Source organism: Brassica napus, chromosome C7 (assembly GCF_020379485.1).
Source record: "Brassica napus cultivar Da-Ae chromosome C7, Da-Ae, whole genome shotgun sequence".
Classification (NCBI taxonomy): domain Eukaryota; kingdom Viridiplantae; phylum Streptophyta; class Magnoliopsida; order Brassicales; family Brassicaceae; genus Brassica; species Brassica napus.
In genome coordinates this window covers 16,874,124-16,875,803 of record NC_063450.1, presented here as the reverse complement: position 1 = coordinate 16,875,803, position 1,680 = coordinate 16,874,124, and positions in this window count along the sequence as shown.

The following is a 1,680-nucleotide window of genomic DNA, read 5'->3' as shown; positions in this document are numbered from 1 at the left end:
GGACATGTCCAAAACAAGCCTACAAGGATTGCTCATGCTCCTGGCTCAATCCCAAGAGCCCACCAGCCCATCGGCACACACGGGTCGCCCACATGGCCCGGCCACTATCCAGACCCGGCCCAACTGCCCATGACTTGAACATTCAGTCCAGCTGAGTTGAGCTGATCCCCAGCTGTCCCAGCTGAGTGAGCTAGACCATCCAGCTCAGGGAGCTGACCTACACTTCAGTGAGCTACATCGAGCTCCACTACACTTCACCTAGCTGGTCGAGCTTGCTTACTGCATCGCCCAGCTGTTATACACTGTGTCCACCTTGCTTCCTTTATCTTCTTCAATCCTTCTAAGTCCCTTGGTCAATTTCCAGACCTAGACTTAGTTTTCCCATGATCCATTCTGATCACTCACTTCATCGAGCTTCACCTGGATCTTGTCCAGCTACCAGCTCGCTTGTCCAACTCCTTTGAGCTTGTCTCCTTCTTGGATTAGCTATGCCTTAGCTTCCTGATGCCCTTAACCTTACCTTCAGGCCATGATATACTTGTCTTTAGGTCATATGACCTGACTGGTGCGTTTCCTTGCACCGCAGTCCGTCCAGAAGATCCTATCCAGGATCGGGGACATGACAAGTCTCCCCCACTTACGAAGGATTCGTCCTCGAATCTAGTGGTGTTAACCTCTTGTCTCATGACAAAGGTTCCATACGAACTCCTTTGTACCCGGAACATGGAGCATGCTCGATTGGTTCTTTCTAACCAATTCGTTGCATCTCCCACCTTGTTCCTTCTCACTGACCACGTCCTGGTCATCATATACACAACAAGTCTCCCCCAATTGATAGATATTTAACCCAAAATCTTATCAAGTGGTCCATCAAACACCCATACAAAGACATGACTTGTGTCACTGACCCAACTCTCCAGGTTACGGTCCTAGTAGACACCAAGTCTCTTACTCTCTGACCCTAGTCCATGACTAGATCATCTTCAGTCCCTAAGAACTTACTGCAAACCCAAGTCTTAGTAGATTTACCCAATCTCCAAGCCACTCAATGTATCAGTCAAGTCTCAATGAACTCGTTCCAATCTTTAGGCCGCTTGTTGTACCACAAGTCCTAACAGATTGTTTTGTTTCCTTATGTCCTTACAGACACCAAGGGTTCATGATCCCAGCCTAATCGTACTGGATCATCCCTTAACCGACCACAGCCTTTTTCAGCTTGGCCATATTGCGATCTTAGTCCCTACTAGACTAAACCACCTTAACTTTACTTCTGTCCATCACTGGACTTTGTCATATTTCGATCCTGGTCCATTTAGGACGTGATCATATTCCAGTCCTGGTCCACTCAAGGACTCGACCGTGCATTCCGACCATAGGTCCATCTCCGAGTAGGTCATGTCCTGATCCTCGTCCCTTACCGGACTTGATCATATTACGGTTCTGGTCCACTCAGGGACTCAACCGTCTCAATCAATACACAGCCTGAAGCTACCATCTTTCTATTTCACAAAAAGAACTGGTGCTCCCCAAGGCAATACACTAGGGCCTATGAACCCCTTCTCAAGCAACTCCTCAAGTTGCTTCTTCAGCTCTGCCATCTGAGCTGGTGCCATTCTATATGGACTTTTAGATAATGGGGCCGTTCCAGGTTCCAATTCAATGATGAATGGGTCAGCCCTA